This window comes from Marmota marmota, unplaced genomic scaffold (assembly GCF_001458135.2).
Source record: "Marmota marmota marmota unplaced genomic scaffold, marMar, whole genome shotgun sequence".
Lineage (NCBI taxonomy): Eukaryota > Metazoa > Chordata > Mammalia > Rodentia > Sciuridae > Marmota > Marmota marmota.
This window is the reverse complement of record NW_026000242.1, coordinates 22,366,950-22,388,974: the sequence shown is the minus strand read 5'-3', so window position 1 is coordinate 22,388,974 and position 22,025 is coordinate 22,366,950. Positions and strand designations below refer to the sequence as shown.

The 22,025-nt window shown below is 33.9% G+C and overlaps 1 protein-coding gene across 1 annotated transcript in view; it reads left to right on the top strand.

The window, feature by feature from the left end:
* Nucleotides 1–22,025, top strand: part of Cntn5 (contactin 5) — a 1,225,793-nt gene that overhangs the window by 925,306 nt on the left and 278,462 nt on the right. The window lies entirely within an intron of this gene.

Sequence of the window (22,025 nt, the reverse complement as noted above, 5' to 3'; positions counted from 1 at the left end):
CCCTCTTTTTCTATTTCCTGAAGTAGCTTGAAAAGTATTGGTATTAGTTCCTCTTTAAAGGTTTTGTAAAACTCTGCTGTATACCCATCCGGTCCTGGGCTTTTCTTAGTTGGTAGTCTTTTGATGGTTTCTTCTATTTCCTCAATTGATATTGGTCTGTTTAGGTTGTCTATATCCTCCTGACTCAATCTGGGCAGATCATATGACTTAAGAAATTTATCTATGCCTTCACTATCTTCTAATTTATTGGAGTATAAGGATTCAAAATAGTTTTTGATTATCTTCTGTATTTCTGAAGTGTCTGTTGTGATATTGCCTTTTTCATCCCGTATGCTAGTAATTTGAGTTCTCTCTCTTCTTCTCTTCGCTAGCATCGCTAAGGGTCTGTCGATTTTGTTTATTTTTTCAAAGAACCAACTTTTAGTTTTGTCAATTTTTTCAATTGTTTCTTTTGTTTCGATTTCATTAATTTCAGCTCTGATTTTAATTATTTCTTGCCTTCTACTTCTTTTGCTGTTGTTTTGCTCTTCTTTTTCAAGGATTTTGAGATGAAGTATGAGATCATTTATTTGTTGGTTTTTTCTTTTTTTAAGGAATGAACTCCAAGCAATGAATTTTCCTCTTAGAACTGCTTTCAATGTGTCCCATAGATTCCGATATGTTGTGTCTGTGTTTTCATTTATCTCTAAGAATTTTTTAATTTCCTCCTTGATGTCTTCTATAACCCATTGATCATTCAGTAACCTATTGTTCATTCTCCAAGTGATGTATGCTTTTTCCTTCCTTCTTTTATCGTTGATTTTCAGTTTCATTCCATTATGATCAGATAAGATGCATGGTATTATCTCTACTCCTTTATATTGTCTAAGAGTTGCCCTGTGACATAATATATGATCTATTTTTGAGAAGGATCCATGTGCTGCTGAGAAAAAAGTGTAACTGCTTGATGTTGGGTGGTATACTCTATATATGTCAATTAGGTCTAGGTTATTAATAGTGTTATTGAGTTCTATAGTTTCCTTATTCAACTTTTGTTTGGAAGATCTGTCCAGTGGCGAGAGAGGTGTGTTGAAGTCTCCCATGATTATGGTATGGTGGTCTATTAGACTCTTGAACTTGAGAAGAGTTTGTTTGACGAACATAGCTGCACCATTGTTTGGGGCATAAATATTTATGATTGTTATGTCTTGTTGGTGTATGGTTCCCTTAAGCAGTATGTAGTGTCCCTCTTTATCCCTTTTGATTAACTTTGGCTTGAAATCTATTTTATTTGATATGAGTATGGACACTCCTGCTTGTTTCCGAAGTCCATATGAGTGATATGATTTTTCCCAACCTTTCACCTTCAGCCTATGTATGTCTTTTCCTATCAAATGCGTCTCCTGTAGGCAGCATATTGTTGGGTCTTGTTTTGTGATCCATTCTACTAGCCTGTGTCTCTTAATTGGTGAGTTTAAGCCATTAACATTTAGGGTTATTATTGAGATATGGGTTGTTCTTCCAGCCATATTTGTTTATTTCTGTTACTAAACATGGTTTGTTTTCCTCTTTGATTATTTCCCCCCCCTTTACTGTCCTACCTCCCACTGTTGGTTTTCATTGTTATTTTCCATTTCCTCTTCCTGTAATGCTTTGGCGAGGATGTTTTGAAGAGATGGTTTTCTAGCTGCGAATTCTTTAAACTTTTGTTTATCGTGGAAGGTTTTAATTTCATCTTCCATCCTGAAGCTTAATTTCGCTGGATACACAATTCTTGGTTGGAACCCATTTTCTTTCAGTGTTTGAAATATGTTATTCCAGGATCTTCTAGCTTTCAGAGTCTGTGTTGAAAGATCAGCTGTTATCCTGATTGGCTTACCCCTAAATGTAATCTGCTTCCTTTCTCTTGTAGCTTTTAAAATTCTCTCCTTATTCTGTATGTTGGGCATCTTCATTATAATGTGTCTAGGTGTGGATCTCTTATGATTTTGCACATTCGGCGTCCTGTAGGCTTCTAGGATTTGGGATTCTGTCTCATTCTTCAAGTCTGGGAAGTTTTCTCGTATTATTTCATTGAATAGACTGCTCATTCCTTTGGTTTGGAGCTCTGTACCTTCCTGTATCCCAATGACTCTTAAGTTTGGTCTCTTAATGTTATCCCATATTTCTTGGATGTTCTGCTCATGGTTTCTTAACAGTCTTGCTGAGCTGTCTATGTTCTTTTCCAGTTGAAATACTTTGTCTTCATTGTCTGATGTTCTATCTTCTAAGTGTTCTACTCTGCTGGTAGTATTCTCCATTGAGTTTTTAAGTTGGTTTATTGCTTCCTGCATTTCTAGGATTTCTGTTTGTTTGTTTTTTATAACCTCTATCTCCCTGTATAGTTGATCCTTTGCTTCCTGGATTTGTTTGCGTAATTCATTGTCGAAGTGATCTTTCATTGTCTGATTTTGCTGTTTAATGTCTTCCTTGATACTCCAGATCATCTGAAGCATGTATATCCTGAATTCTTTATCTGACATTCCATCTGCTGCAGCTGTTACCTCTTCTAAAGTTGCGTTGACCTGCATTGCTTGTGGTCCTTTCTTTCCTTGTCTTTTCATACTGCTTGCGTATCTTTCCTGCAGGTGCGGGCGGCGGCTCTGCTCTCTCCTTATTCCAATTGGGGTGTCGTGGCTACCACGCCGGCAGGTCACTGGGCCTGTTCTGGGAGCTGGCGGCGGCTCTGTTCTGCCCCTACTCCAATTGGGGTGACGAGTGTACCACGCCGGCAGGCCACCGGGCCTGATCCGCCAGTCGGTTGCAGGTTTGCCTACCCTGCAGACGCGGGCGGCGGTTCTACTCTGCCCCTACTCCAAATGGGGTGTCGTGACTACCCCGCCTGCAGGACGCTGGGCCTGTTCCTGGCACGGGCGGCGACTCTGCTCTGCCACTACTCCAATTAGGGTGGTGTTTGTACCACGCCGGCAGGCTCCTGGGCCTGATCCGCCGGTCTGTTGTAGGTCTGCCTACCTTGGAGGCGCGGGCGGCGGATCTGCCCTGCCCCTCCTACCACGCCTGCGGACCCCTGGGTCTGATCTGCAGTTTGATCACTGGTCTGCTCACCCTGCGGGCACGGGTGGCGGTTCCGCTCCGCCCCCACTCCAATTGGGGTCACGTGACCACCACACCGGCAGGGCCTGATCCGGGCGTGGGAGAAGGATCTGCTCTGCCCCTACTCCAGTTGGGGTGACATGTGTACCACACTGGCAGGCCACTGGGCCTGACCCGCCAGGCTGTCACAGGTCTGTTTACCTTGCAAGCGCGAACGGCGGCTCTGCCCTGCCCCTCCTACCACGCCCATGTACCACTGGGTCGCGGGTCTGCCCACCTTGCGGGTGCGGGTGGCGGCTCCGCTCCGCCCCCTCTCCAATTGGGGTCACGCGGTCACCACGCTGGCGAGCCGCTGGGCCTGCTCCGGGCGCTGGCGGCGGCCCGGCTTCTCCCCTCTGGCTCAACGACAAATTGAGGAGACTCGGGTGACTGTGCCTCACCCCCCCTACCAGGAGACCAACTGCTTATGTCACCGCTGGTATTGATGAAGTTCTCTCCTCCGCCGCTTTCTGCTGACATCAGATCTCTGCCATGTTGGTATCCTATGCGAATGGCAGCATTTCGTTCCCCTTGCCGGGCAACCAAAGCAACGGGTGAGTCCTGACCGGCCCTCAGCAGGACCCGGACCGAGAAGCAGTTTCCGCGGGCTCCTAGCCCCGGTCCAGGGAAGTTCCGGGAGCCGGAACTCGGCCGCCCCGCGCTCGGTGTTCGCTCCGATAAGATCAGGTTCTAAGAAGCACCCAGGCGCTGAACCCTAGCAATCTGTCTGCAAGCCGCAGGCGAATTGCAGCCTGAAATTACCTGATCTATGGCTGAATGAGCTGCGGTCAGTCGAAAACAGGGAAGGTGACGTCAGTTTACCAACATGGTGGCTGCTGGCCTCCTCTGTGGTCTGACCGGTGTGGAGAACCGAGATGGACCGCTTCCTTCCCCCGTCTCGAACCCAGAATTCAGCCCTGAGTACGGTGCTTGCGCGGCTGGCAGAAACTGCAGCGCTGTAACCCTGCATCTCTATCCCAGCACGCGCTGCAGACTCTAGCCGCGGGGCGATTTGCTGAATAAGCAGTGTTACCCTCCGTGCGACAAACCTCTCGCGTTTGAGTCCCCGTAGCCGATCCTCGTGCAATGGAAATCCTTCCTCCAGGTTCCGGAGCACCCCACTATTGCTGGAAATTCCTAACAAGATATCCTTTAGCCGTCCTGACTTGTCATAGTCCCACACAGTGAAGCAGCACACGGGGGCAATGCACTCCCCTCGCCGCCATCTTCCTTCCGGGGTCATGATTATATATTTATAAAAAGAAAGCTTGAAGGGTATTAAGAGTGCAGTCTTTGACAATGTTTATTATATTAGCATCACTGCAACAAAACAGCACTTCTGCATGAATTTGTCATGTACACTTATGATGATATTCACTTAACTCTAAATGTTTTTAAAACCTGAATCTGTTTTCTTATTGTGACCCATATTTGGGGGCAAGAAATTCATAAATAGTTTTTCTAAATGAGAAATATATTTTCATATGTCCCTTCCTATTTCTCAAGTATAAAAATAAGTATAATTAATATAATAGAATGTCATTTCTTTCTGAAATTAATCTATAAATATATATGTACATATACATATATACATATATATATATTTCATATATATTTCATATGCATATACTTCATATACATATATTTCATATATATAGAGAGAGAGAAAGAGGAAGAGAAAGTGTGTGTGTGTGTGTGTGTGTGTGTGGTGCTGGGGAATCTAACCCAGGGCCTTATGCATGAGAGGCAAGCACTCTACCAACTGAGCTATATCCCCAGCCCTATAAATACAATTTTAATAAATGAATATTGTGGTAGGTTTTTAGCTTTAGTTCCATGATTTTGCTAGCAAAATACAGTACTTAAATCTTTACCTTTTGTTATAATCTATCTATTGGTTTGCAATACTTTTTAAAACTTTATACCTAATAAAATTCTATGTATAGATGAAAACTAGTTGCAAATTAAATAGAAAGTTAATATGAAGGGTGGATGTAAATAGGTTCATGATCTCTCTGTAAAACAGATTTTTTTTTTCTGTGTGTTTAATCTAAAGGTCTACTTTCCTCAAAGTGTTTACAAATTTTCTAAGGTAATAAATCGTAATGGACCAGAAAAGCAGACTGCTATGTTCAAATTTATAAACATCAAATTTGAAAGGAGTGCTGGGAACAGGTCAACTTTTCTGGAAGGATTTGGAGAGTCCCAATAGATGGAAGGAGTAAGAAAGAGGATAGACTAAAGGAGAACTTACTAAAAAATACTATATTATTCTGAGATACAATCATATGTGGAATCATACTGAATCTAAAATAGTAGTTAACTATAACATTTTCTTGGTCTGATTTCCTAACTTCACAATATTCTATTATTTGCAACCCCAGTCTTCTGCTTATGCTCCCAATTCTGTGATATCCAAATTCTCCTTCTTTTCCTCTTCTCCTTTAATGAGCTAAAGTACAAGATTCATTGCTTTAGTCACTCTCTCCCTGACATATTTTTTTTTCTGTGTAAGTATTTATTTCCTTTTCTGTGAGAGAGACAGGATATTCTCTCATTTGCACCCTGAAGAAACATTGTATAATGTTTTGGAGTTAAAGAAGAGGAAAAAGAATTAGCATGATAATAAGACCCACATCTGTCAGTTTTATCAAGAAGCTATAATAAGCACATGCATATATATGCACATACACACGTATGTGCATTTGCGCATGCACACACACACACACACACACACAGAATAAGGAAGACAGTAGGAATTTAGTGACAGATACAGCCTGAATAAATCTCAACTCTTCATTCTACAAGCTTCATGGTTTTAAACAATGGATCTCTTCTCTCTCCATCTCAGCATCTGTGAAATAGATTAAAAAATTCTTTTTTTTAATTGATTTTATTTTTTAATTTTTTATTATTAGTTGTTCAAAACATTACATAGCTCTTGACATATCATATTTCATACATTTGATTCAAGTGGGTTATGAACTCCCATTTTTACCCCGTAGACAGATTGCAGAATCACATCGGTTACACTTCCACGTTTTTACATACTGCCATACTAGTGTCTGTTGTATTCTGCTGCCTTTCTGATTTTATTTTTTTTTAAATACACGACAGCGGAATGCATTACAATTCTTATTACACATATAGAGCACACTGTTTCATATCTTTATATATAAAGTATGTTAATCCCCAAAGAAGCAACAGGCCACCTGTGGAAAATGGGAGCATCCAATTGCCTATATGTGACACAGGCTAGACCCAGAGGTAACCGCTTTCACTGCTACTTGAAACTTTTTCAAATGGAAGGAAGAAGTAGTAAGTTTCTTCAAACTGGTAAAAACATAAAGGTTGTACAAGACTATAACTTCACAGAGACTAACAAGATTATTTTTACCTAAATTAGATTCTTTACCTAAGATAATTAAAAGTAATGGTACATATTTTGAGTTGTGACTCTTAAGTAAGTCCTAAGCAGAACTAATACCATGGGAAGGCTTTGAGATAATACATAATCATGCATTCTGAGTCAAGAATCATTAAGCAGAGAGATCTAAAGCTTACACTCGAGTTACATTCAGTTAATTTCTTTTCCCTAAAGGCCAATTAGTCCTTGCATTTGGAGCTGTGACAGCATTTCTGTGCCTCAAGGGAGCAATCCTACACACTCCCCTTTTAAGAAAGGTCCCACATTCACATTCATTGCCCCTGAAAGTTTCCCAACTTTTACAGAGCAAACTCTTGCCTTCAAATTTTTGGCATGTTATGTAGATAGTAGTGATAATTCACATTAACAGTTGATTTTTTTTCTTGAGATACAGGATCATAAAAAAAAAAAAAAACCTTTAGTTCAATAGCTTTTTTTATGATGGCTTTATATGTGCTTTCTTAGAGAAAAGTTATAAAACTTGGTTCTTTCTGTTTCTATCAAAGATATACAATGTTTCCTTCTTTTTGTGCAAGTCACAAAGGAGCTATAACTGTGTATATTTTCACATCAGATGTAAAATTCATATCTCACTTGTGACTTATGCAAGGAAAATAGGAAGCTCCATTAGACAGAACTACAATTTGTCTGTGAATAGTGATTTGCAGTTGGGGAGTACTTTCCTTTGAAATCATTAAATCTTTACAGCTAAGTATTCCTTCTGCCTTGACAGATTCTACACATTACTTCATCATATGTATAAAAATGATCTTTAAAAATACCTTTAATGACTTCGACAATGGCCAAAGTTAATCTGACACTTTTCTTACTTTCTAGAACTACATTTGTTACACTTTTTATCCTGTCACTTTGACAGTGCATAACAAAAAGCTTGTGTCAGAATTTCAAAGTGGCTTCATTGAGTCTTCTACCATTATTAAAAGCTAATTTTTGAGCCACATGAATAGTGACACCCCCACTATAACATTTGTTTTTAAAAGTCTTTAGAATTTTAAAATTTAATTGCTTATTTTACATGAAACTCAAATGTGTAGTTGAACAGGTACGATTTCCACAGAGCTAAAATACACGGGGAAAATAACCATGCTTTGCCTTTCTGTCAAAGCTGACGTATCTACTCATTCTTCCAATGTTATTTAAATCAGTCTTTTTGAGCAACAGCCCCATTTTCAGATTTTTATGATGGAGAAATTTGTTTTGAATAATACCATAATATTAAGTAGATAAAATCTTACTGTGCTCTAAGATACATTTTTTTAAACTCCACCATTAAAACTCTACAAAAAGATAAATAAATTATCCTTGTTACAAATAAGTCATTTAGAAGTGGCAAAAATTCTTTGATTTTTTTTCTGTAAGTTGTCATGGACATTGTAAACAAATATGTGACATTCAAAATGCCTATGAAACATTAGGAGTGCCAGGAGGCTCAGTGTCACTATTTCATTTATTAATAGGTTGTCTATGGAAATTTTTCCAAAAAGTTCTTGTAAGACTGGAAGACACCGCACCACATGACACAGATCACCAAAGAGGTTTCCACTTTATTATAAAAGGCTGTGTGTTTATATAGGTCTAAGGAGAGGTCACAGGGCTGAGGTAGATAACAGGTCGCCCATTTATTGGCAAGCTCTTCCATATGTCAGTTCCGGAGCCCAAGAAGTTAATTCTAATTGGGGCTAAGGCTTCCCACCAGCAGGGTTTGAACATTGGCGCTGGCAGGAACATTTCGCGCCAGTGAAAGAAACAAAGAAGAGAAAGAGGGTCCTTAGACGCCATGCTGGGGTTTTTCTCTAGGGTGCTGCTGCCCTTATATGTTTTCCCAACAGTTCTCAGCCACCCATCAATGCAACTAAATATTTTCATATTCCAAAGTTTCTAATAACTCATTGACAAAAAATTTTAGCATATTAATACTATTCAAGAAAGAAAAGAAGAAAAATACATTAAAATTTACGTAATTTAAGATGTCCTTGTTTTTAAAGTGAAAATAAATGCTTCAATAAACTTGCCAGAGCTTTTCTACATACATTGTATAACTTTAGCATACCAAACTATGTGAAGTATCACCAACCTGTTATGCTAATATTCTCCTGTGTATTCATTTACATGCATTTTTCTGAAAAAACATGCTTTTGCTGCCTTGGTAAATTTTCCTTATCCTTCAAACCCACCCAATATGTCATCTCTTCTGGGCTGCATTCTCTCACGTCCCAATCTTATATAAATAGCTTTCTTGATTGTATTCCCTTAACATCCCTTTTTTTTCCCTATATTTGAATCACGTGGTACAGGGTTTTTGTTGTTCTTGTTGTTTTGTTTTTTACTTTCTAATTAAGCCATCATACATTTTATTAATTTTAATTTTAAATACATATCTGGCATATGGTAAGAACTCAGTAAAGTTTTACTGACATAGTTAAAAATTTGAGATCACTCCCCCTGTCATTTGATCGAACAAAATCTCTCACACTCTAGAAATACTGTCATTGCTTGCTTGCTATCTCCTTTATTTTCATACCAGTAAAGAATAATTATCGCTGCTCATTCAGGAAGTGTTTTTCTTATGCTAACTGTAGTCTCATGTTCTGGATATATTCCTCCATACCCCCACAGCCTTGCCTTCTATATTACAAATTGTATAACCTGTTTAGAATTCCCTTCTCTGGAGGATCAAATGAGATATTTGTATCAAAGAAATTTAGGTTTTAATATAGAGAAGAGATAATAAAGTAGCTAAAAATGGCTCCAGAGGAAGCCGTAAATTTAAAGGATATACTACTAAGAATTAAGACATTAAGAATTTAGGAAAGTGGACAATAGTAATTTTAACTGTGGTTATAAAAATTTGAGGTTTTCTGCTCTTAGGCAACTAATTAAGATCCAGCTAGAATTGCATGTAGTGAGTGCCAAAACACAAGCTAAAGTAAAAATGATGTAAAGATTAAGGATTGGAAAAAATAAACATGGAAAATAGGTTCTTAGGTCAGTAATTTGATTTTTTGACTGTGGGGAAAATATAAGAATTTAGATTTAAAAATATCAAGAAGTGATTATTCTAATATGAAAGAACTGAGCTTTCTTTCAATGGGACTTCTCTGCTTTAAATTGTTTGTGTATAGTTTAACTATCAGAGATTAAAGAAACTCAATGTAAACTGTTGGAAGTAATTTGTTCTCTAAGATCATATTGAAAACCACTGTCAATGGGAAGATATGATTTTACCTAATTCCTTTTAAATACATATTCATTATTTTTACAAGCCCAAAAAGTAGTGGTTATAAGATGTGTTAATATGAGTAGAAAATAAATTTTTATGTTAAAAAAAGATTATTTACCCACCAAAATTTGTATTTGGAAAAGGATAATGATTATCACTTCTGAGAATATATGAAGAACAAAGAGAGCAAACACTGTCTATACAACTTTGTTTAAAAAATATTTTTAGTTGTAGATGGATACAATGCCCTTATTTCATTTGTTTATTTTTATGTGGTGCTGAGGATCAAACCCAGTGCCTCACACATGCTAGGCAAGTGCTCTGCTACTAAGCTACAACCCCAGCCCCCTAACCACCTCTATACAACTTTTGATGTGATATTAGTTTGGGAGAATACTTATGAAGCCAGCAAGCAGCAAAGCAGTACTGATGATAAGAAGAGTATTGAAGTCCCCTGAGTGGTCTTCTTCAATCATGTCATCCTGTCTTACCCTAAGAGGGAACTAGAAACCTAGAATATGTGCTCATAATCTTTGTGATTGCTTACAGGGAAATTATTTTAGGACACATGGATATATCTAAAAATACTTTCTTTATTTTTGCTTGAGTTTTGAACATAGATGAAATTCTGTTTGACCACATGTGGGCATTTGCGACTTGCTTATGTTTCTCAACCTTTATGTCTAAGACTTCTCCACAGTGTTGAAGGTAGTTATAATTCATTTATTTTTATCTAATAAATAATAATTTAGTGTGTAAATACATAAATAAATAAATACACACATATCAGGACTGTGATCCCTCACAGAGTGAAAACAAACAAGATGAAAGGGATCATCATCCCATTTTTCTGTCAGGTAATACCAGAAACAACAACAACAAATAAGTCTCACTGAGCTGAAAACACAGAGAAGGGAGATCAGAGAAGCTGAGGTGACTGATAGGTCAGATAAAAGAAACAGGGGAACTACACAGAGAATACCTTTCATAAATCTGCATTCAGATCTCATTAAAATATGAACAAATAGTAAGCTATGCATGCAAAGGGTGAAAAATTGAGGGAGAAGGAAAACACACAAGGGAGTTGAGAAAAGATACCGGATATTGCCCAAGGTCAGGAGTAATTGAAACTTCAACCGACCCACATCAATGAAACCATTATTTTATTCATGAGGCATTCAGTAGAGACTCCCAAAAGGATAAGGCTATAGGAGTAGGGTTAATGTAGCCCTCCCCAAAAGTCTATTTTGAACCCAACCTAATAAGGATTACAAAAAAAAAAAAAAAAAAGCATAGGAAAGGGTAAGCTGGACCACAAGTAAAGTAGTTCTACAGCCAGAAAGGAAAAAAAAAAGGAAAATCACCAGTAGTTATGGGAACTGACAATGTATAGCCTCTACAAAATTGCTAGAAGTGTGAGGAAACAAACAAAAACAAAATATAGACTATCATTAGGAGAAAAATCATTATAAACAGTGCTAGAAATCTCAGAAAGATGGAATAAAGAAAACACCTTTTAAAACAGATCTTAACATGCCCAATCATTGCAATGGTTAGTTTTAGGCTACACTTTGACTGGGATACACAGATAGCTAATAAACATTATCCATGCAAATATCTGTGAGAGTGTTGCCAGAAGAGATTGTCATTTGAATCACCAAGTACAATAAGGAAGATATTCCCTTACCAGTGTGGACAGTCTAATCAATTGAGGACCTGCATAAAATAAAAATAATGAGGGAAAGTAAATTCACACTACATTACAGAACTGAGACTTCCATAATCTAACCTCCACAACACTTGAATCACACATTGCTGAGATTTCGATTTGAGGACTCACCATCAGCCCCCAGTTTCTCTGGCATTTAGCCTCAGATTGAACCATTGGTTCCCTGGTTCTTGGGCCCTTTGGACTCATACTGAGTTTGTACCACTGTCTTCTCTAGTTCTGCAACATAACAGGGAGAAAATCAATGGACTTCTCAGCTTCCTGAATCACATGAGTTAATTCCCATAAATTTCATTAATATGTGAATATAGATATCTTACTTATTGGTTCTCTTTCCCTACAGAGATCTGACTAATAAAGTTGCTAAGAGAAAATCATCAACAACAATTGATAGAACTATAAACTATCTTAAATGAAACTTTTTTTATTTATATATAACAGCGGAATACATTACAATTCTTATTACATATATAGAGCACAGTTTTTCATTTAAAATAAAGTCTCAGATGAAAATTTACTAGATTATATTAACAGAAAATTAGATGATACAAAAAAACACAATGAATTTGAAAGTAAAGCAATAGAATCTCTGTAAAGTACAGTGTATTTAGTATACTGTAGAGAAAGAAAATGAATTGGGCCTAAGAAATTCCTGGAATAATAATTTATACAACATATATGAAATTTGAGTTGCAGAAACAAGGGTTAGGCAAGAAATATTTGAAAATTATGAACAAATATTATCCAAGTTATTGTAAATCTTGGCCCCACAGGTCCCCAATATCAATGAAACACAGCAGGGTGAAAAAAAAAAAGGAAAAATGTATAAAGGCACACCATAACATAATTCCTGAAAAAAGAGCAGAAAATAAAATGTTCAAAAATAGTATACCTGAAGTTATTTATCTAGTAAAAATATTCTTCAAAAATCAAAGCAAAATAGACATTTTCATGCAGGAAAAAAGCTAGTAATACTTTGTTGCAATAGATAACAATAAAAGTAACGTTAAAGAAAGCTTTTAAGGTTGAAAACAAAGCAATACTTTTTGGAAATTCCAGTCCCCACAAAGTAATTAAGAAAAATAATTTTTAAAATATGTGTATAAATATAAAATATATTCCATTTTAATCTCTTAAGTTTATAATTTTCATTTTTCTTTAAAAATAACAATGGGTGATTCGTAAAGTACATAAAAATAATGTATATTATCTAGATAAGGCAAAGCCGGGGGGAGGGGAGGGGAGGGAGGAAAGACAGTGGAATGAGATGGACATCACTCCCTAAGTACATGTATGAAGACACGAATGGTGTGACTCTACTTTAAACACAACCAGAGATATGAAAAAAAAATGTGCTCTATATATGTAATATGAATTGTAGTGCATTCTGCTGTCATATATAACAAATTAATTTTTTAAAAAAAGTGTTTTTAGTCCAATATGAATTTTAACTCAATAGTAAACTTAAATTTAGTGCAAATAATACCATATGGATGAAATAAAATGTTTTTGAAAATAAAAAAATGAATTGTACAATACATAAGAAGGAAAATATGCAGGTGTGATAATGTCAAATATACTTTGCAAGCCTTTAAATATCATGCACACACAAAGATATCAAAGTTGTAATTAACAAGTAGGCAAGGAAAAGAGGTCAAAAGAGAAATAAAGAACAAATGGAATGATGAGAAAATGCATATTGTAATACTGGAATTAAACACAAGTGTAAGTATATTAAATGTAAATGTACTGACCACAACAAAGATAGACAGCATCAAAGTGGATTAATAAGCATAGTCTTATAGTATATTTCCTGCAAGAAGCCCACTTTAAATGAGTATCTGTGTGTGTGTGTATGTGTGTGTGTTTATACTTGTTAAGATGAAAGAGACAAAGTAGAGAGATATCATATGAAGCAGTAATTATAACAACATTGAAGAGATTTTCTTAGTATCAGACTATTATCTTTAAGTACAAGAAATGTTTCCTAAGATAAAAATGAAAATTTTAGAAACACAAGAAAGCCAATTTCTCAAAAAGACATTATAAATCCTAAATATATAAACCTAATACCAGAGCTTTAAAATATATGAAGCAAAAGCTCATAGGACTTAATGGAGAAACTGACAATCTCTTATCTATAGTAGGAGATTTTAGCACTCTTCTCCAGTAATTGTTCAATTGCAAGAACTATAGAACAGAAACATCAGTATAGTAACTCCTCTCCAGTAATTCATCATTTACAAGAAGAAAGTGAGTGAAGCTCAAATGACTTGAACACAACTATTAACTAGTTTGACTTAGCTGATACTGGATGGAAGTATGCTGCGACACACAACCACACAATATATTATCAGCATATGAAATATTTACTAATATGAACCATACATATTGCTGGGCTACAGCAAAGTCTCATTTCAACAAAAAGATAGAAAGTTAAGAAAATATATTATTTAATTACAATAAAATTATATATTATTAACAGATAAACACTGGAAAAAAATCACCAAATGTTTGGAAATTCAAAATGGATGTCTGAATAACCAAATTCTCGAAGAGAAATTAGAAAATATTTTGAAATAAGTGATACTGTGTTACACAATGTGTGATACAATTAAAGAATTACTTAGAGGTAAATGGTTACCTTCAAACAAAAGAATATATGAAAATCAGTAATCTACAATTCTAGCTTAAACAAATAGAATAAAAATAAATATAAACTCAAAGTTATTTGAATGGGAAAAAAGCAGAAATCAGTAAAATTGTATATAAAAAAACAATAGGAAAAAATGGAACTCAATGCTAGCTTTTAGAAAATATCAATAAAACTGGTAAATATCAAAAAGTAGAGATTAAACTCAAATTACAAGTATCAAATAGGAAAGAAAAAATATCACTATGTGCATATTGTAAAGCACTAAAATAATAAGAATGGGATACTCTAAACAATATTTAATTTCATAAAGAGGCCAAATAAATCCTTTAAAAGATATAAATCCTAAAACTAGCACAAAAATAGGAAATAGGAATTGTTCTATTCTTATTAATTAAATTGAATTTTTAATTAAAAGCTTTCACACTACAAAAACTTCAAATCCCAGTTATTCCCCCCTTTTTAATTCTATCAAACACATAAGAAATTATACAACATGACCATCTAGGGTTTATCTCAGGAATACAAAATTGTTTTCAATTATTAAAATTTAATGTAATGTGCCACATGAATAGATAAAAGAAGGAAATCTCACCTTCATTTTATTAAATACAGAAGAAGCAGATGAAAAATCCAATACATTTGAAGAAACACTAAGTAATATGGGATTAGAAAGAAGTTTTCTCATCCAGGATAAAGGCACCTACAAAAAAAATCAATATTCACTGTAATATTTAATTGTCAAGGACTGAAATGTTTCACCTTTATTTTTCTGTTCTTATCACTTATGTTCCACACTTAATGAGAGTCATAGATAGTACAATAAAGCATAAAAGAAGTAAAATCCTTTGACGTAGAAAGTTTGATATTAAACTGTTTTGGCTTATGAACAGCATTATATGCATAAATATACTATTTTAATAAATAATCACAAAAAGACACAAAATTAATATTTAGGAATAAACTAAACAAAATATACACAAGACCTGAACACTGAGAAATGTTATAACATTTCTGGGAGAAATTAAGACAATATTTAAATAAATGATGAGATAAACCATATTCATGGATATCAAGATTCAATAGTCTTCAAAAGTCACTTCTCAAATCTATGAATTCAACATAATGCAGTAAGAATCCTAGAAGGCTTTAATTTTTCTAGAAATTAGCAAGCCACTTCTGAAACTTACATGAAAATTTAAAGAGCATAGAATACAAATTGACTTGGTAGAACATGAATACTAAAAAAAAAAAAAAAAAAAAAACAGGTTTATAGATAATGGAAAAGGTGACAGTCTGGGAATAGGCCCACACATAAAAGGTTAATTAATTTATCACAAAAAGTGCTAAATAATTCAATGGAAAAAGGGTATTTTTTCCACAAATACTGCTAGTATGTGGATAGCCATGTTGCAAAATTTGATCCATTGATCCTTTTACCCTCTCTCACTCTAAAGACAAAAAATGAATTGTACCATAGACCTTAATGTAAAACTTTAAAACTTCTAGAACAAATGTGAAAATTTTACTTTTGACTTTCTAAAGCTAAACAATATTTTCCTAAGAAAAACAAAAAATGCTGGAAACAAGAGTTGAGGCCTTCACCAAAATTAAAACTTGCATATTTCAAAAGCTACTGGTTTAAAAAAAAATAATCTTGGACTGGGGAAAATATTTATGACATGTTTGAGAAAAGATTTGTATCCAGTATTACAAATAGCTCTTACATTTCAATATTGGAAAGAAAACAATACAGCATAAAAATAAAGCAGATATTTGAATATTTGGCCCATAAAAACTGAAATAATATTCATCTTTGTTAGTAATTAGAGAAGGCAATGTAATCACACTTTAGTATCATTGCATATTCACAAAACTGTCTAAAATTAAAAAGAGTTAAAATACCAACTTTTTTCAATGATATATAACAATTAGAAATTTCATACATAGCTGGTGGAAGCATGAAAATATGCATCTTCTGTATAAAATAGTCTTGCAGTTTCTTTTATGGTGAAAACTTTACCACATGACCCAGAATTTATGATACTAGTTATTTATCCAAAAGTCATACAAATATATGTCCACAAAAACTTGTACAGGGATATACAATATGGTTTTACTTATAATAGCCTAAAAGTGAAAAGAAACCAAATGTCCAAAATTTTATCCAGAAAATACTAAATAAGCTAATTGTGGCCTTTATAGATATTGAAATATTACTCAACAATTAAGAAGAATTGCTATTGACATATAAAAAAACATGAATGAATCTTTTAAATTCTATGCTGAGAGACAGAAACCAGATTTTCAAAAGCATACACTGTATTATTGTTTACATAAAAGTCCAAAACAAGCAAAAGTACTCCTAAATTATTGACAGGGGTGTGGATGACTGGGAAGGGGCCTGACACAAACAATTGAAGGGTAAAGGAGTATTCTATGTCCCAGGTATATTAATTGTTCTCATGGCAAAGGCAAGGGTCCAGAGAGAAAGCAGAAGCACACAAGTCTTACAGCTACACTCTAGTGGTTAAAAACATGTCATCAGGCAAGTCAGATTCAGAGTTGGTAAGTAGATTCCATCTTTTAATGTAAGATCTGCAGTTACATGGCAAAGGATGTGAATACTGACTGATGGAGAACTGAATCCACTTTTGCGATTCATCTACTGTATAAGCTAAGGACCCACTTTTTGTGTTCTCATTGATTCTCCTAAGAATCCAATAAGTATTCTAAGACTTTTATGAATGTAGCATTGCTTTAATATTCTGTTGTTTAACCCCTTTCCTAGACTTAGTAAGCATTTTAGATCAGCATTCCAAGTTATCAAAGATGGGAATTTTGCCAGATATTTTCCATTTCATAACATGTGACTTCATCTCCTTGTTCTCCAATATCAGAACCTCACCACCTTCTGTTCTAATTCCAAATACTTAATGTCTTGTTAGGGTAGGTTTCCGTTTTCACATACCAGATTAGTAAGACAATGCTAGCCGGAATAACAAACTGTCAAGACTCAGGATCTTAGCAAGGTAAATATTTAAATGTCAATCTTATTGATGGACATAGGTAATGTTTGTTACTTTTCCCTTCACAGTCATTTAGAAGCTCAGTCCTGACATTCTCAACCTGTGACTTCCAAAGTTGCCCTGGACATTGATATTCACCTACCCAAAAGAAAAATAGTTGAAATATATAGAATAAAAGCCATTTCACTATATTTTATTGCCAGAAACAACCATCATGTCCATGCTGATTTAAATAGAAAAATAGCAAATGAGTGTGCAGGAAAGAAAAATAAATGGATTTTAGGAAGAGCTTAGCTTTTCCAGTCTTGGCTATGTACTCCATCTGTTTGAAAATGTTCACTATCCTTTCATAAATCTAAAGTTTATCAATAACCTAACCATTCTCTACCACAAAAGAAAATAAATTTAGGACACATTAACCCTAATTAATTCTTCCTTTATGTCACATACCCCTTTTGGTCAACATTTTAGTTTTGTCTTTTTTATACATCTACTTTATTAGTCTTGTCATTATTATTATAATGTTATCCCATTTATACTTATGTTTTCAGCTCCCTTTTTGAAGTAATTTTTCTTCTTTCTAAGGTATATATCCTTCAGTGATAGTGCCTTAGTAATAAACTTGTTCAGTTTTTGTATACATGATATATTTATTTACTTTTCATTCCTAACAGAAAATTTACAAGATACAAAATTCTAGGTTTATAATCTGCCCCAACCACATTGAATATGTAATCACTCCAAAGTATTCTTCTGATTACATTTTTGCTGTTGGAAAGTTAGTGAACATTGTAATTATTATTATTTTGTAGATAGTTTATCTTTCCTCTGTGGTTACTGGTATGTGATCGGTGCTTTGTGTTCTTAGCCATGCCTTGTATATATTATGTTCCTTTGCGTTTAAAATCCATGTGCATGATTTTGGGAAATTTTTATGCCATTTTTCTAAGGATATTACTTAGTTTCTTTTTTCTCTAATCACTCTGTCTTTCATTAGTATGGTTTCTCTCTACCTCCCTGTAGCTCCCTGCCTCAATAATGCTTTCTATCCCTCCCTCACCCCACCCTCTACCTCCATCTCTTATATTTGACTGGACTTAAGCTGTGCCCTCTGGTTTTATGTTACATCTCCATTAATTGAAGTCCATTCTGTTTGTATTTTCTCTCTGTGTGTCTCATGGTGTCTCATTGAAAGGCTCAAGCCTCTCAATGATTTCAGTTCTATTCTCTACAAATATGTGCAGTTCCATGTTTAACTTATATACATTGAATCTTATATTTGTAAGATTTATTTATTACATTGTTATATATTATTTCTATTTCAGCTTTAATCTGCATAGTTACTTTTACAGTCATATCTTCCTGATAAGTTTTTAATTCATAATCATTTTAATTCCAAGGTTCATTTCCATTAAAGGTTTGTTTCAGTATGAAATTATGTTTGATTCTGCATTCAATTCCAATTTGACTAAATAAAAATAGTTGAATTCATTAGAGCAATAAAAATTAAAAAGTCAAATTCCAACAATTACAATGCAAATTTCTGCAAATGTAGTCTTTGGGCCAAAAATAAATATAGTCATTTTCTATCAGATCAAAACAAAGTGACCCACTACAAAAAAGAAAAGTAAAAATAGGAGGATAAGTAGAAAAGGTGCATGAGGTTAATGGAATATTTTTTAAAATATAATTTAAATAATATATCATTCAATTAGAGAATAATTTTATTTTTATTAAAATAATTAAAACTTTAATATGAACAGTCATAAACATTTATTTCCAGAGGAAAAAATTAAAATAAAAAATAAATCTTAGTGAACTATAAGACAATATAGTAGTAATAGAAATAGTGGGAAATTAACAACTCTCTCATTCTGACAGATCAATTAGGACAAAATTGAAAAATAAATAGAGCAGTGGTTTTGTGTGGTATGGATGGATAAGCAAGCAGGTTCTAGAACCTTCATTCCTGCTTCAAGCATATCAACTTTGCATCTACTGATAAAGAATGTTTTTTTTGTTGTTTTGTTTTGTTTTTGTTGTTGTTTTGTTTGTTTTTTGTTTTGTTTTTTCGTTTTTTCAAATAGTCCAGAGAAGATTCAATTTGCTAGAAAGTTAAATTGCTTTAAAATTATGAAAAAACACTAAAATAATGTTTGGAGGACACAATTAAAAATTACTTAAAGGCTAATTTTTAAACTTTTATCTTAAATAAGGGATTCATTTTATTGCCAATGAATAGAGAATGTATTCAAAAACTGATCTTGTATTGGGGTAAAAAGATAGATTTATCAAGCTCCAAAAATAATAAACTCTGCCTCACTCTCTATATCAAAATAAGTATCTGGCTACATCTGATATCAGAGTAAAAGTCAGTTATATATTTTTTACTATTGATCATGAATAGTAATTATGTTGATCATCCAGCAGAAAAATTAATAATATAATATAAATGTACTGATAGAGAAAGATAAATTAGTAAATTAAAAAAAACCTTATAAAACAAAAAAAGTAATAAAAACTCAAAATGTTTATTGTAAAATAGACAACCTGACACAACTAATCTTTAAAAGATTATTATAGCTAACATTTATTGGGAACTCAATATTTTGCATGACTTTTTAACTAATTTACAAGAGCTTATTATACTCTTTTAAAGAATTTTATAAGAATCATTCAATTATTTCATAAGTTTATTAAATACTATTAACAATATACCCAACACTCTATTATGGTTAGAAAATAGAGGACATACTAGTGAAAAAAGGAATTAATTTTACTACCCTAGAAATATTTGCTTTCTGGAAGAATAAATAAATATTCCATTTACAGATGGGGGAACCAAATTCAGGGAACTTAGGCAAATTATCAAAATTACATAGCATATTTTTATCCAAATTGGTTTTGGACACGGGTATCCCTGAAGGCACATCCTCCTAACAAATATATAATGGTCTCTCTGTATAAGAAAACCAGAAAACACATAGTAATACCATTAAAATTATGAAGCAGTTTGAAAACATCTGATCATTACAAATATTTTGGTCTCCTTGTTCTATACCAACCAGTTCAAATTTCCTGATGTATATAATATTCTCTGACATAAATATTAATATTCCCACCATATTTTACAATTGAGGATAGTGAAAAAATGCGTTAAATCCCTTTTTGTTACAAAGCTACCTTTATACCCTGAAAATGTGGTTGTGGAAACTACACTTCACTACTGCTACTTAGTACTCATGATAAGGGAATATTTTTAAAAAACATTAAAAAATTATATAACTTACTGCTACAATATTTAATTTGTTGAAATAGTTGATTTTCTAGTGAAACAAATAACAAAATTTGATGCAAGCAGAATTTTAAACAGCATAATCAAAGCAAACATGGTAAGGAACTAATCCCACTGATAAAAGTAGACTAGGTAAGTTTTTGTGAGAATCTTATTGGTATTCCAAGAAAAAAATAGCTTCCCTACTCTTTAAATTGGTACAGAATATAAGAGACATGAATATTTTGGCAGTTTACCAAGCAGTCTATCGCTATGATACCACATCTCTCAAAGCTAACTATACACAAACCAACCACATACTTACAAATAAGCACACACATAGCAAAACTAATAAGGTACAGATAATTTCTACTTTACAGATAGATGTAAGATTCTAAAAATCACATACCAGTTCTTACATATGTTAAGAGAATGATATGCCATACTTATGCACCAGTTATTCTGGAAGGTGGAACTCAGCTTTTCTTGATATTACCACAATATATACCTAAACAGAGGAGCAAGTATTGCCAACTTAAACCTATAAATTTCAATTTTATGTCTTATTCCTAAGAAAATAAATAATAAAAGTATTCAATGATAACCAAGGGCTTTTATTATAATTGTGTTAATAATAATTAGCATTACTATCGACTCCTAGAAGAAAAAAATATTTTTTTTCCTAAAATAATATTTTTGAGAAACATCCTATACCTATAATCTATGGCAGAGTGTTACAGGGGATGAAAGTAAAATGCTTTGTTATTTAAAAAAAATAAAAAGACCTCAGCTGGCTACACAAATAAGAACATGGTTGAAGATGAGGCATTTAGGACGAGTCTCAAAGGATTGGTAGGAGTTTAACAGATATGATGGGAAACACAGAGAGATGTGTTTCTGGGTCAGGAGATGTGGAAGGAGGTAGTGAGAAATCAAACTAGAAAATTCTGAAGCATAAAGTATATTAAATATAGATAGTGATAAATAAATCAGTGGAACAGAACTGAGATGCCCAAAACAGACTCAACCATGTGAGACATATGACAGATTAAAGTATGTGGAATTGTATGACAAAAGCACCATTTCACATATTGTAGAAAAGGCATTTTACTTATTTAATGAAACTGAAATAATTACATTCCCTATCTCATACCAAAACATTTAATATAATCCAGTTATATTAAAAATAAAAACATTTAAACATATTTTAAGTGCTACCAAAAATTCTGCACAAAAATTGACATAAATGGGTTTAGAGATCATCTTCTACCTAAGAAAATGTTAAGAAGTCATAAAGGAAACTATAGACATGTGTGTTTCTCCCCCCCCCAAAAAAACAGTTTTAAAAAATTATATCACAGATGCTATATAAGCATACAAAGAGGAAGAATATTTCTAAGAAACAAAGTCTTGAAAGGTTGTATTGCACAGAATTCTAAGAAATGAAATAATGCAAACAGGCAAATTAAAATAGAAAAAAAAATAGGGAAAATAATATAAATGACCAGTGAAATTATGAAAATATTTGTTCAACATTCTTAGAGATCAGGGGAATATTAAT